Below are 15,216 nucleotides of genomic sequence, written 5' to 3'. Positions count from 1 at the left end.
TTGATGTCATCCCACAACTCTTCTGGTCTTTGGTCTTCAGTGTTTAATGTATCAAATCTGTTCTTCAGATGATCCCTAAATTCAGGTGGGATATATTCAAGCTCATATTTTTGCTCTCGTGGACTTTCATTTTCTTCAGCTTCAGTATGAATTTTCATATGAGTAATTGATGGTCTATTCCACAGTCTGCCCATGGCCTTGTTTTCACTGATGATATGGAGCTTTTCCATTGTCTCTTTCCATACATGTAGTCAATTTGATTTCTATATATTCCATCTGGTGAGGTCCATGTGTATAGTTGTCTGTTATGCTGTCTGAAGAAGGTATTTGAAATGAACAAATCATTGATTTTGAAGAATTCTATCATGCATTCTCCAGCATAATTTCTATCACCAAGGACATATTTTCCAACTACTGATCCTTCCTCTTTGCTCCCAACATTTGCATTCCAATCACCAGTAATGATCAATAAATCCTGATTGCATGTTTGATCAATTTCAGGTTGAAAAAGTTGGTAGAATTCTTCTATTTCATCCTCACTGGCTTTAGTGGTTGCCATTAGAGAGATGTAAATGAAAACAATGAGATATCATCTCACACCAGCAATAACAGCAAAGAGAAAAAAAGTAGAGGACAATAAAAAACCTGGTGAGGATGTGGAGAGACTGGGACCCTCCTACATTGCTGGTGGCATTGCAAAATGGTCCAACCACTCTGGAAAACAATATGACATTTCCTCTTCCTCAGAAAGTTGGAAATAGAATACCTTATGACCCAGCAATTTGTCTAATTGGTATTTATCCACTAGAAATATAAGTCATAATATGAGTAGATGTATGCACACCAATGTTCATAGCAGCAGTATTTACAATAGCAAAAAGATGGAGACAGCCTAAGTGCCCATCATTGGAAGAATGGATAAACAAACTTTGATATATGCACACAGTGGAATACTATGCTACTTTGAAGAATAACAAGGAAGCTGCATGCCACCGCATAACACTGATGGACATTATGCTGAGTGAAATTTGTCAGTCACAAAAGGAGAAATACTGTATAGGACCATTACAGTAAAAGCTTAAGAAAAAAATAACCACACTAAAAGAGAGAGAGAGAGAAAATTGCTGGTTACCAGGGTGTAGGAAGTGGGGTGAGGGGAGGGATGGGAAGGTGGAGTACAGGATAGGGAATAGATACAGGATAGTTTGGGTGCTGGGGTGGGGCAGTGCACAAGAAGGGGGAGGGAATGGAAGAACAAAGCAGACAGGAAAACAATTAGACAGATTTGCATGGGCTAAGTGGGACAGAGGTAAATAGTGATGTATGCCCAACCTTGGAACAACAGGGCTCTGGGATACAGGAATTTGGCATGGTTTGAATGGGTAAAAGAGGGGAAATAAAAGACAGTTGGCTGTCTTTTGAATCTTGGTTCCCCTTGCCTACTATTGTAAAATAGACACTTGAGGGGAAGAGAAAGGAATAGACCAGCACATCACCACAGAAAACTTGTAAGTTCACCTTCAGCCTATAACTGCTTGGAATACCTAAAATGGGGCTAGAACTTGCCCAGGGAAGGAAGCTTCCTGTGGAGCCTCCGCATTGCATAAGACCATAGATGGAATCTTGATCCCCATCCAGAATCTTCTGAGGTGGATAACGTCCACTTGAAAGGACAAGGAGACCAGCCTGGAGCGGCTCGAAGAACAGAAGGTACTTCTTGAAAGAAAGACCAACAGAAGGTACTTCTTGAAAGAAAGAAAAATCCAAAACAAGACCAGCAGTCTGATTGACTACTACAAGAACAAGCAAGTTATTAGCCAGGGAGCCACCAAGGCAAGTAGTCGGATCCTCTCAGGGCAAATCCCCTTCCAAGACTGAGACTCAATGGGAATCCATGAGCAGCAGACATGCGGGCTTGCTGCTGACCACGTTGGTCCACCGATAAGGGGAAGTGGGGAAAAAACAGCAGTGAAGTTGTGAGCTAAGTCCAACCATATTCATCAGACTCCTGTCAACCTGGGTTGAGACCTGGTTGACTAACAGTATGGCGAGACCTGGGGACTCCTGGGCCCAGGGACAGGGACATGGCCAAAGAGGACTAGAGTGGAGAGTGAAGCATCCAGCTGACATGAAGTGAGAGGAAATGCACAAGAACACCCATACTTGCAGATAGTACCCACTTGACTTGGTTTAAATGGTTGGATGATCAGAACTTGACTAGAGGAAGAAAGAAGAAGAAAAAAAGAGTAATCTGCTACAATTTGATGAACTTGACCTATACTTACTGGATGTAGCAGCTCAAAAGAAGGAACGGATCTTTACAGCAAGGGTCATTCCCACCTCCTCAGCACACAGGGTTGACAGGGATGGGCAACTTAGACATTGGCTACCCAAAATGGAGGGTTGGGGGGCTACAAACACAAGAAGTGACTGGCTTACAAGCTTTCAAGAGGGGGTGGGGGAAGGTAGAATCTCCACTGAGTGGTTTCCAACCTGTCTGGACCAAGCTGGTGAAAGGAGATGGGGATAAGACTCTTGTGGTTCAATAGTGAATAATTGCTATCAGGACTGTCTGTGAGTGCTGCAAATGTAAAGGTAGACATTTTGTAACATAAGGAGGGGAATGGTTGATCTTGCAGTCCAGAAGCAGAGATCCCTGGGACCATCAAGGGAAAAGAGCAGAGTGTGGGACCCTATTCAGGAAGCAGTGATGCCAGAGATAGTGGCAGAGACAATGACATGGAGAGATGGAGCAGCTGGGGATTCTGGACTCAGGGAGGGACAAGGGCTGTGTGCTGATGGCTAGTGGGCAGGCTTGTGAGGTGTATCCTTTGGTTGTTTGAATGGCTATGTATTCCTGAGTGCTTTGGTGTCCATCCAAAAAACAAAAAACAGAGGGAATGGAAGCAAACACTGTTGAATGTTGATGCATGAAGGGGATTGCAATCATTGCAATGAAATGAAATACAATAGGATGAATGTAAAGCTGATGCTTTCCTATGAAAACTATCACACACACCCCAAAAAAAGACAATGGGACCTTTCCATGAACTTTTTGATATATATATAGTTATTGCATGCCATCAAGTCGGTTCTGACTCATAGCAACCCTGTATAGGGGTTCCAAGAAGCAGCTGGTAAACTTGAATTACTGAACTTTTGGTTCAAACCAATTTTGTAGTGCAGTGCACTAATCCACAGTGTCACACCAATATATATATATATATATATAGAAAGAGAGAGAGAGAGAGAGAGAGAGAGAGAGTGTTCTGGTGTGGTGCTATAGATAAGCAATGGACTACTAACCACAAGGTCTATGGTTCAAACTCACCAGCCACTTCTTGGACACTCAATACAAGGTCACTATGAGTCAGAACCAACTTGATGACACTTAGCAACAATGACATCAAAACTTTCTAGACCTTGTTTTGCTTTGTTTTAATTATTAAATATTTGCCACATTGGAGGTGACTGACCCACGGGAAACATGATCCCTGAAACAATACAGGTATGCATCACTTAAGGTCAATATAGGTAATGTCCTACTATGGTCCTCCTACATAAACATCTGTGGTACCATAAGTTTTTTTTGTTTTTTTTTTAAGGGAAAGCAGTTTTCTACTGTACCTTGCTATCAAGTAAATTCATAGTGGCTCTATAGATCAAATTAGAACTGTTCTCTCGGGTTTCCAGGCCTATAAATATTTACAAAAACTAACTGCAACTTTCTCCAGAGGAACTATAGGTGAGTTCAAAATGCTAAACCCACTTCCCTCTAATGGTTTAGAAACTCTAGAGTGAAGGAGTGGGCTGTGGGTCTCCAGAATGCTTCCCAATCTGCGCAAAACCTATTCTTTCAGCTCCTCCTTCCCCTGCATCTTTTAACTCAAAGTACATGGTAGCATGTACATGGTTTATCTCCTCCTGGCATAGGCATTAGAAGCATAGTCCAGGCGTAGGGCAATCAAGAGCTCTTCGCTTTAGGCAGCAGTGGCCAGAACTGTGTTGTTGCTATTGTTAAGTGCCAGCAAGTTGGTTCCAACCCATAGTGACTCTGTTCAGGGTTCTATCAAAGGGCAGGTGGGTTTGAACTTCCAACCTTGTGGTTCACAGTCCAGTGCTTATCCTACAGTGTCATTTTAGGAGTCTACGACTGCACATAATCAAGAAGCTGCTACACCAACAGGTCACTATAGCCAGGGTCACCACCACCAGCTATAGCCTGGGTACCCACAACCCACTCTCCGGCAGCTCTCTGTGCTAAGCTCTTTATGCCCCTCAGGCCCTCCTATGCCCTGTGCCTGGATGTGCATGAAGTCCAGTCCAGCTGATGGCACTGCCCTCACCTGTCCCAGTCACACACTCAGTAAACCAGTCTTTTATATCCAGTGGATAAGAGTCTTTCCAGGGATTTAACTTCAGATTGGATGGTGGCTGTCTATATACGATATGGTGCTTGCCAAAAGTAAAAATCGCATAAAGTCCTATTTCACAGAAAGTATTGTGGATGTTAAGAAACACATACCTGCATATAATTGATTTTATATGATTAAAATTAATTTCTTTTGCAAAGCACTCATGAGTGCAGAAGTTCACAGGTTCTTGGTGTTTTAATAAAAAAGACAATTCATTCCTCTGACCTCTCTGTGATTATTCTCACTCACAAAAATTCCTAAAATGCTAAAATTAACTGTATCATCAAAGCTCATGTAAGTGTGTATCTTGTTCTCATTTAAAGATACATTTCTTTTCAGAATTTAAAACCTTGATTTCCAAATTACATATACCAACTTTTAAAAAATGTCCTTTCTAGCTCTCCTCTGTGAATCCTAGCTATTTTCCCTTGCAATTATCTAGGCACAACTCTGTTCCTTAATTGGTATATTCTTCTTTGGTACACTTTTATGCTTATCTTTCATCTGTCATCTCTATCAATGTTATCCTATGATATTTAAAACTTCCTCAATCCTTAAAATCTTTCTATTTGCTTTCAGGTTTAATTTAGAGTATGCATTTTAAACACTTTAGAATTCTCTTGTGTTGAAAAGTCCAAAGACCTATCTTTAATATTATTCTTTCATTTTTACCCCTCCCCTAAAAAGCATCATCTGTCAAAATCAAACCCATTTCCACTGAATCAATTTTTACTCATAGCAACCCTATTGGACACAGGGACTCCTAGACTGTGACTTTTATGAAAGCAGACTTCCACATCTTTCTCCTATGAGTTCAAATTGACAACCTCTTGGCTAGCAGCCAAGCCTTGACTCCTTCTATTTGTAGTTGTTAAGTGTCCTCAAGTCTGTTTCAACTCATAGTGGCCCTGTATAGGGTTTCCAAGGAAACGAGTGACTGGTGGCTTGAACTGTCAACTTTGTTGTTAGCATTCCAGTATTTATTCTACAGCACCACACCAGGATTTCTCTATTAACAGTCAAGAATGTTTAGTGCTTCTGTTTTCAAGTCTAGACTTCTACTTTGGTGAAACATAGCTGATATTGTAGCAGAGATTGTTTGGTTTCTATTGTTCTTGATTCCTAAACCACAGTGGACGAAAACAAGTTGGATAAGGCCATACTGGCTAGATATGAGACTCTGTGACTCAGCCTGCTTTTTGAGATTATTAATGAATTTATGCATGAATATCTAAACATGAATTTCATATAAAAACCAAGCTTTCAAAAATAATAATACTTCAAAACTTTGTGGGTTATATATTTTAAATATATTCTTTGTTTCCATTGTTAAAACTTAATAAATTAAAAACTTGCAAGGATTTTAAATTCTCATGGAATCTAGACGTGCTGGAATCGTTGAGCCTGGATGAGCAGCCGACACTGTTGCCCTGAAATAATCTTTCAACTTTGAACCAAAAATATTCCTTGAAGTCTTCTTAAAATCAAACAATAGGCTAGCTTCAACTAGTAAAGAATGTATCTTCAACACTATGCTTTCTTAAGGTCTATCTGCATGGGACAATAGGAGTTTGAGAGATTAGACAGGTAATTTAGGGGGCCTGAGAGATTGTGCTTTTTAACCATTTAACAATTCACAGTCCAATCTAGTTGTCACTGATGTAATTCTGACTCATGACACTCCCATGTGAATCAAAGTAGAATTGTGCTTCCCAGGGTTTTCAGCGGCTGATTTTTTTTTTTTAAGGTAGATTGCAAGTCCTTTCTTTTGGGGCTCCTCTAACTGCCAACATTTTGCTGTTAAATGTGTGCACTACCCAGAGATGACATAATTCATAGTAAATGCTGGCAAATACAGAAGGCATAAAGGAAATAATATAAAATTGGGATCCCAGGTTATTTTAAGTATAAAGATCGTGGAATTGAAAGCACACATTTAACTATGTTCTCCAAAATCCAAAATTAAAGCTATTTTTAATAAGATGTTAACCTAGAAGGTGAAATTGAACAATAAAGAGACAATAGAACAACATTATGGAATCAGAAGGCAGAAGAAGTAGGAACAAATTTAGCAAATAAAAGTATATCTAAAGCTAGTAATTGAGGGAAAGCAGAGGCTAGATGCATTCTGCAGAACTTCTAATAGGCCTAAGAAGAGAAGTCAACAGAGCTTCAGGAAGTAGGAATGAAAGCTGAAATAAAAGCCAGAAGATTGCTTTAGAGTCAGTTTAAGAAGCAGTTAGGCTACCCTATCCCTTTACCCACACCATGCAAGTAGCTGATAGCACCTACCGACTCTGGTAGAAGATTGGAGATTTATTTTCTGAAGACGGTACATCCGAGGATTAGTGAACTGGGAGACACCAAGCATAGCTGAGGGTCAATACAGTTTTCTGAAAATAGAAACATTGAAACAAGCTTATAAGCAGAATTCAGAGGTCCAGACCCCTTAGAATTCTACAGCTAGACTTAGGGTTGACAAGATCAGGTGGAAGAGCAGTGGGATGGGGGATGGGGGTGCATTTGAAAACTTCTTTGGAGAATCTGATTAGTCTAAGAGAAAATTCCTAAGCATAATGATGTCAGGTGTTCCCCAGTAAAGCAACCCAACCAGATCAGCTTTTCATCATTAATTCAATAATCACTTATAAGAAACAGACAATGGTTCCTATAAGTTATTTATTTTGCATGAAATCCACTGAGTTTATGAAAACTATCTTGTCATTTTTGTCTTTGTTCCTGTCTACATAATGCATTTTTCATCTTCTGACTGCTACTGATTTTCAGTCATTAATTTTCAACAATTTGACTACTAACTATGAGACTTTAAGTCATTTGCTTAGTATTTTTGCTGTTAGGGTTATCAGTCTCTGGTTTATTGTGTTACATTAAGTTGAGAAAATTCTTGACCATTATGCACTCTATAAGGAGCTCTGGTAGCGTAGTGGTTACGAATCAGGCTGTAAACCTCAAGGTCAGTAGTTCGAAACTACCAGCTGTTCCGCGGGAGAAAGATGAGGCTTTCTGCTCCCGTAAAGATTTACATCCCTGGAAACCATGAACAGGGTCACTATGGGTCGAAATTGACTCGACGGCACTTAACAACAAGCAACAAAGCTCTCTATATGTTTTATTTTGGTTCTTTTACTTTTTTCGCTCCTCTATTTTTGTTTCAGCTTCCAAGTCACTGATTATTTTTTCAACTGTGTCAAGTCTCTGAATAACCCCATCAAACAATTCTTCATTTCTGATACTGTTTTTTATTTTTAGCATTCCCCTTTGGAATCATTATTAGTCTCTAACTGTTCACACATGTTTTTCACCAATCCCCTACATGATTTAACATATTAATTATGCTGTTGTTAAATGCCATCCAGTCAGTTCCAACTATGTATAAGGTTTCCATAGCGACCCTGTACAAGGTTTCCATATTTTAAAAAAGCTGATGAGCTTGATCAGGCAACCTTGTGATTCAAACCAGCCTTGCAGTCCAGCACATTATCCGGCAGCACCACACCAGGGCTCATATTAATTATAATTAAATCAAAGTACCTATCTGGTATTTTAAGCATTTGGTTTCTCTTCAGATCTCCATTTTATTTTTTGTTTTTGTTTTTATCAGTTGGTTACCCTCACATGCATTGCTGTTCTGGTATGTCTTAATTTAAAAAAAAAAAAAAAATTTTTTTTTGATGGAATTCCAGACATTGTGAGTGAACAAACAAACAGTGGGTGTGAAAGTAAATATAATTCATGCCTAGGAATATGCATATGTATATATATATATATGTTGTTGTTAAGTGCTGTCGAGTTGGTTCTGACCCACAGAGACTCTGTACAGAATTTCCTAGGCTGTAAATCTTTACGGGAACAGAAGGCCTCATCTTTCTCCTGCGGAGTGGCTGGTAGTTTCGAACTGCTGGCCTTAAGGTTCACAGCCTGATTCGTAACCACTACGCTACCAGAGCTCCATATATATATATATATATGTATATATTTGCTGTTAGACAGAAGGAAAAGACCAAATGGATATCAGAAGAGACTCTGGAAACTTGCTTTGCAGCATAAAGATTCTAAAGCAAATGGAAGAAGTGAGGTGGGTACATAAGCCGAACAGAAAATTTCAAAGGTCAGCTTGAGAAGACAACATGTGTGTATGAGACAATGTCAAATCAATCAGTCTGAAGGTGAGCAATGTTTGGGTTTTGTTGTTGCTGTAGTTATCTTCAGTACCCCAGAGATTTCATATTTCTTTGGTTATAGACTGCTATTATGTTTTACTATAAATGTGACCTGGAATCTTGACAGTTGTTGTGCTCAACAAGCCTTAACCAAATTTGCAAAGAAGAGGCTATTTCAGGGTTCTTAATTCTTCCGCAGTAATAGACTTTTCTCCTTATTCATTGTAAGAATGGTAATGGGGTGGGGAGTTCCTCCATCCTTTTGCTCTCTCAGGTAAATGACATGATTCTGAACAATAAAGGCAGTGTTTTCTTGGTATTTTCACTCTTCCCACAGTCATGGCAGAATTCTGTTTCATATCAGTACATAAATTTGGATCTGAGCATATTTTTTCTGCTCTGACTCCATCCTCTCCTGCAACAAAAGTGCTTCCATGTGTGTTGCTTGGGAGTGTTGGATGCAAGCAATTTTCCTGTCCTCCCCCAGCAGGTCCTTGAAATTACATTTGAGGAGACAAAAATTAAATTATAACCTTTCTAAATTTTAAAATAGATTAAATGAAATAATGCTTGCTGGATGATATGTTCAATATAATTTTAGATAAATTCCTAGTGTCTCGGCTCCTACATCATCTAAATTATCCTCAATGTTTAAAATGGCGTGCTCATTAAAGTACTTGTTTCCTCAAAAAGCTTATGGAGTGTAATTTTGATAAACAATTAGTGCAATGAAGAGGAACAAAATCAGCCAACAATGCTATGTTTTCAAACACCAATCTAATGAAAACTCTCAAATAGTTTCATTGACAAAAATTCTGGAGGTATTAGAGTTTGCTTCATAAATGGAAGTTAAATTTATAGTGCCAATGAATAAATGAAATTCCCAGTTGATAAGCAATCATCATAAGGGGAGAAACACCATTGTAATAGGTGCCAGTTGGCAAGTGATATGCTTGTTGGCAATCTCTGTCAATGACACAGACTGAACCAACATCCTCACTGAATTATCATATCACCCATAGAGATGTTCTTTGTTGAACAGGGTTGACACAATTTTTTGTGAGTACTGGAAAGTTCTTTTGCTATGCCTATTCTATATTTATTCTGTAAAAAAAACAAAATACCCAGAAAAGTAAAGAGGATTTCACTACATAAAAATATATTTTGTGTCCTAAAAACACTGTGCATTTACTTTTTCATATTTTATTGATGTTTTTAAAATGTGCATATGTTATTGCAAATAGATCTAGCTGCTCTTAAAAATGATACTTTACTTAGAAATATTCAGCTAACTTCATGCCAAAAATTCAGGAGCAAATGCTTATTTTTAAAATTTAAATAAAATTTAGTTACTGTACTACAAAGAGCAGGTAAACATAACACAATAACAGAAAAACATCCAGCTGGAGGGGAGTATAAAAACAAGTAAAGGGGAACTTTCCAGAACACTTCCTGAGACCTGAAGGAGCAGAGGCTGCTGGAACTTTGCACAGAGATGCTCTCCTTCCCACTCCCCCACACCTGCCTTGGCAGTTCAATGGCTGTAGAAAATAGTGAAGGAAACCACTTACTATGATGTTTCTGGGGTCAAAGCTAGTGCCACTCAGGAAGACTTGAAAAAAGGTTTACAGGAAACTGGTTTTGAAGTACCACCCTGATAAGAATCCTAATGAAAGAGGGAGGTTTAAACAGATTTCTCCAGCTTATGAAGCGCTCTCTGATGCAAAGAAAAGAGAATTCTATTACAAAGGAGAAGAACAGGCTATCAAAGAGGGTGGAGCAGATGGTGGTTTTCGTTCCCCCATGGACATCTTTGATATGTTTTTTGGAGGTGGTGGATGGATGCAGAGAGAAAAATATTGTGTATCAACTCTTACTAACATTAGAAGATTTATATAATGGTGCAACAACAAAACTAGCTCTGCAAAAGAATGTGATTTGTGACTTAATGTGAAGGCCAAGGTGGTGAGAAAGGAGCAGTAGAGTGCCGCCCTCATTGCCAGGTTGTTGTTAGTAAGTGCTGTTGAGTTGATTTCAACTCATAGAGACCCTGTTTAAGGTTTTCAAAGGGTAACTGATGCATTTAAACCACTGCCCTTGTGGTTCAAACTGACCTTTTGGCCAGTTTTTTCCAATTGCCGAGGTACTGAGATGCAAATACGAATTCATCAGATAGGACCTGGACTGGTTCAGCAAATTCAGTCTGTGTGCATGGAGTGCAGGGGCCCTGGGGAACACATCTGCCCTAAAGATAAATATCAAAGTTGCAATGGAAGGAAGATAATTTGAGACAAGAAGATTCTAGAAGTTCATACTGACAAAGGCATGAAAGATGGCCAAAAGATATCATTAAATGGTGAAGGCGACCAAGAGTCAGAGTTGGAGCCCGGCAAAGTAATTATTGTTTTAGATCAGAAGAATCATGCTGTTTATACTAGACAAGGTGAAGATCTTTTCACATATATGAACATACAGCTGGTTAAAGCATTGTGTAGCTTCCAAAAGCCAATATCCACTCTTGACCACTGAACCATAGTTATCACATCTCATCCAGGTCAGATGGCCAATTATAAAGATATTAAATGTGTGCTAAATGAAGGTATGCCAATTTATCATAGACTGGAGTCCTGGTGTAGTGCTGTGGGTTAATGCATTGGACTGCAAAGTCATTTGAACCACAAGTTCGGTGGTTCAAGCTCACCAGCCAATTCTCAAAAAACCTATACAGCGTTGCTATGGGTGGGAACAGACTCAATGACACAAAACAACAACAGCAACAGCAATCATCAAATTAATGGTAAACTTTCCTGAGAATGGCTTCCTCTTTCCGGATAAATGGTCTTGGGTGATGAACTTTGATCCAAACCAAGAAACAAGGTGTCATTACAGTGGAGAAGTATATGAGGATGGTGGTCATCACCCCAAAGGTAGGCTACAGTGTCAGACTTCTTAATGGGGGTGTGAATAACAACACTCACTGCTGGCATTTTATATGGAGTCCTGGTGTGGTGCTGTGGGTTAATACACTAGACTGCAAAGTTGGTTTGAACCACAAGGTCGGTGGTTCAAGCTCACCAGCCATACCTAGGAAACACTATACAGGGTCCCCATGGAAGGAACCAATTCGATGGCACTTAACAACAACAACAACAGTGTTTGTTTGGCCATGCTTTGTAATTGTTTTCAGCTATGCATATGGACTAGTTTAGTCTGAAATGCTAGCTACATGTATTGACTTCAGTGTATGACCCTTAATTGTTAATCTATGAAATTTAAACTGTATTTAACTGACAACCAGGAGAAAATCTTACTTTTTAGAGAAGCATTGGTTTGTGTGGTTATTTGTGTCACATGGGATTCCTGATGATGCCTCTGCATTGATTCTATTGCCTTCAACTATTACTCAATGATGGTACAGTACAGAACAGCTATCAGTGATGGCAATTTTTGTTGTTGTTGTTGTCAGGTGCCATCAAGTTGGAACCGACTCATAGTGACCCCATGCACAGCAGAACGAAACAATGTCCGATCCTGGGCCAACCTCACTACCGCTGCCATACTTGACGCCATCGGTGATGCCACCTGGCTGATCCATCTCGTTGGGGGTCTTCCTCTTTGACCCTCCACCTTACCCAGCATGACATCCTTCTCCAGCGATTGTTTCCTCCGGACAATATGTCCAAAGTAGGAGAGACGAAGCTTAGCCATCCTGGCCTCCAAGGAGCACTCTGGCTGCACTTCTTCCAAAACAGATCTATTGGTTCTTTTGGCAGTCCATGGCACTTTCAGTATTCTCCTCCAACTCCACAATTTTAGAAATGCATATGTACAAATATGTTAGAAAAAAAAGTTAAATCTGACCCAAATAGACTACCTATCGGACAGTTAGGCTATCATTGTAATATTGAGCAAGAAGCTTCAAGAAAACTATGGATGCCACAAGAGGATGGGAAGAATAACTTATTCCGGTATGCAAACTGAACTCCAAAGTGACTTGCTCAGATTCAGAGGGACACATTTACTGTGGTGAGTTGAAATGTTTGGTAGAAAGCCAGTAACAGAAGGAGAATGCTTTGACTTTACCAACATGTTGTTCCCAGATCATTCCTTTCCAAAAGGCATTAACACAGTTCATGCTGCTCCCATCAGCTAGAATTTTATCTGGGATTAATGTTCCATTGTGTCCTTTGTACTTGAAGAAAACTGAATTATATTATATTGTGCAATATCCTTATAGAACGAATGCAAACAATGGTTTTTAAATTTGTGATTGTTCCTACATCAATGCATCCAAAATTATTGTTAATATCAACTTTTTTCTTAAACCAGTTTCTTTTCTTTAATGTTATTTTAACATTCATATAAAAGTTAGCTCTGCTATTGTTATTAGTTGCCATCAAGTCAGTTCTGACTCATGACTTACTAAGTGTGTAAAAGATAGAATTCTTCCATAAAGATTTTCAAGGCTGTTACATTTTGCAAATTGATAGGCAGTCCATCTGGGTGGATTCAGGCTGCTAATCTTTTAACCAATAGTCAAACATGTAGCCATTTGTGCCATCCAGGGATTTATATATAAAAAAAGAGAGAATAAAATATATATGTATACATGAAGCATTTAATAACAACGACTATATTACATATTTAAAATGTGATAAAAATGATTTATTAAACTTTTTCTATATATACTCATCCTTTTCTTTTTATGTTATCTCCTTTTTTTCTTTCTTTTTAAGTTTTTATTGTGAACTGAGTGATAGCTTACATGGGAAAACATCGACTTTATACCATCATCTCATTGCAATGATCACAATCTCCTCCGTGAATCATCATTCAACAGTATTTGCTTCCATTCCCTCTATTTATCTGGGGGGGAGGGCAGGGGGAGATGTATACAAAAACACTCAGGAATAAATAATTATTTCAACATTCTGCAAGCCAGCCTCCTGGATGCCAACACCCAGTCCCTCTCTTTCCATGAGTCCAGAGTCCTTAGCTGTTCCCTCTCGCCGCATCCTCATCTCTGCCTCCATCTTGGTGTCACTGCTTCTCTGGATAGGGAAGCACACACATTCTGCCTGTGCTCTTCTCCCTTGATGGTCTTAGGGTCCTCTGTTTCTGTACTGCAAGATTAACTACTCCCCCGATTTAGTTCCAATACCTCTACTTTTACAGTTGTGACAGTAGCAATTACTCACTATTGAATCACAAAAATCCTATTCCCATATCTTTTCACCAGACCCATCTAGACAAGATGAATACTATTCAGAGGGGACTGTACCCTCCCCCACACATTCTTAAACTAAACTCCCTTTTGAAAAGTTGTAAGCCAGTCATTTCATGCCTCTAATGTGCATTCATTTTAGGTAACCAGTGTCTAAGTTGCCAGTCCCTGTCTATACAGCAGGGATAGGATTGATACTTGATGTGAAGACTTCTTCCCTCTCAGATGGTGCCTTGAGCTACTACATCTATAAGTATAGGTCAAGTTCATGAAAAATATATATTTTTTAATCTTCTCTAGTTGAGTTCTGATTATCAAGTCATCAAGCCTAGGTCAAATGGGTACTATCTGCAAGTTTGTGTGTTCTTGTGTGTCTCCCCTCATCTCATACTAGCTGGATGCTTCACTCTCAGCTCTAGTCCTTGGCTATGTCCTTGTCCATCAGCTCAGGAGTCCCCAGTTCTCACCATACTTCGGACCAACCAGCCCTTCCCCTTCTCTCTCTCAATCTCCAGGTAAACGGGCATCTATGGAACATGGTTGAACTCAGTCCATTTCTTGATTGCTGCCTTCCCCCTCTTCAATTCACCAGTAGACCAGTGTAGTCACCAGCAAACTTACATGCCTGCTAATGTGTTCCCTTTGATACTCATCCATTTTAATGGCAAAATAAAATTGAATAGCTCATCATGATAATCATAAATTTTTTCACTTAATAATTTATTAAAAATGTATTTCATGGCAACATTAAGCTCCACAACATCATTTTAATATTTACTTAAAATCCTGTTTTATGAATATATCATATTTAATGAATCATTCCTCTGCTTATATGTATATATTTGGATAGACATCTCTTTTGCTAAATTTTTGTTTATATCATCATTCACTTAGGCTAATTATTGAATTTAAAAGATGGATTCAAAATGTAACTTGAACACTCGTCACCAATAAGGGGAAGTGAGGGAAAAACAGCAATGAAGCAGCGAGCTAAGCCCTACAATGTTCAATAGACTTCTGTGAACCTGGGTGAAGACCTGGTTGGCCAGCAATGTGGCAAGATCTGGGTACTCTTGGGCCCAGAGTCAGTGACATAGCCACAGAGGACAAGAGTGGAGAGTGAAGCATCCAGCTGATAAGAAAAAAGGGCATCTGCACAAGAACACCCACACTTGTAGATAATACCCACTTGACCTTGCTTCAATGACTGGATGATCAGAGCTCAACCAGAAGAAAAAAGAGGGAACAAAGAGTAATCTGATACAATTTGATGAACTTGACCTACACCTATGGATGCAGCAGCTCAAAAGAGGGAACAAATCCTTACAGCAAGAATCATTCCCACCCCCTCCACACACAGAGTAGACAGGGATGGGCAACTTGCACATTGGCTACC

The 15,216-nt window shown here is 39.3% G+C and overlaps 1 pseudogene; it reads left to right on the top strand.

The window, feature by feature from the left end:
* Window positions 1–15,216, top strand: part of LOC102831444 — a 61,859-nt pseudogene that overhangs the window by 11,343 nt on the left and 35,300 nt on the right.

The sequence above is a fragment of the Chrysochloris asiatica genome, unplaced genomic scaffold (genome assembly GCF_000296735.1).
Source record: "Chrysochloris asiatica unplaced genomic scaffold, ChrAsi1.0 scaffold00031, whole genome shotgun sequence".
Lineage (NCBI taxonomy): Eukaryota > Metazoa > Chordata > Mammalia > Afrosoricida > Chrysochloridae > Chrysochloris > Chrysochloris asiatica.
The sequence above is the reverse complement of the archived record's forward strand: the minus strand, read 5'-3'. Positions and strand labels throughout refer to the sequence as shown.